This window comes from Bison bison, unplaced genomic scaffold, assembly GCF_000754665.1.
Source record: "Bison bison bison isolate TAMUID 2011002044 unplaced genomic scaffold, Bison_UMD1.0 scf7180017864526, whole genome shotgun sequence".
NCBI classification, from domain to species: Eukaryota; Metazoa; Chordata; class Mammalia; order Artiodactyla; family Bovidae; genus Bison; species Bison bison.
Window position 1 is genome coordinate 1006674 of NW_011495077.1, and position 651 is coordinate 1007324.

The 651-nt window shown below is 35.5% G+C and overlaps 1 long non-coding RNA gene and 1 gene segment (V, D, J or C); one reads left to right on the forward strand and one right to left on the reverse strand.

The window, feature by feature from the left end:
* Positions 1–540, reverse strand: part of LOC104981969 — a 62364-nt gene extending 61824 nt beyond the window's left edge. The window contains exon 1 of the long non-coding RNA XR_824451.1: positions 291–540. This is a non-coding gene — a long non-coding RNA (uncharacterized LOC104981969). The remainder of the gene's footprint in view (positions 1–290) is intronic.
* The window catches only part of LOC104981963, a 916007-nt gene that overhangs the window by 576980 nt on the left and 338376 nt on the right, over positions 1–651 (forward strand).

A 651-nucleotide genomic window follows, 5' to 3' on the forward strand; every position in this document is an offset into this window, starting at 1 on the left:
TATATATATAATTGAATCACTTTGCTGTGCAATAGAAATTAACACAACTTTGTAAATCAACTATGCTTCAATAAATTTAAAAAAAGAAATATCCAAATTGAGCTTTATATGAAAATAATTGAAAACAGTTTTCCTGTTTTACCAGTGCGATGGACAAGCCCTAATCAGTACCCTCAGATACCAGATTCACCAGGTTTTCTTCCCAAATCTCTAGACAAATAATCATCTTGATTCGAGGGAGCCGTCAAGTGAATCTATTCCAGAAATTATAATATGTGCAAAAAACTGACCTTAATGTTTCAACATTCACACCCTCCTAGGTAAGAGCGCCCTTTTTTTTTTTTTTAATCTGTTTCTCCAAATTGTCCCAATCTTCACAGCATTATCAGCTTCCACAGGGATTTGCTGGCAGGCAAAGGTCAGCATTAGCAGCGTACAGACCAAAGTTCCTGATACCACTCAGAACCTACAGCACTGGCTAATAACTATAATAACAGACAAAATAAAATTTGACATGAAAACCGGACTTAGTTCCATCTTCCTTTAACTCGAGCAGAGGCTCTACTCTTACTGATTAAGCTAGAAGAACTTTGACCGTGTATTTATAAATATTCATGATGTATCCTGAATGCTTACTTCCTCAAACTGTTA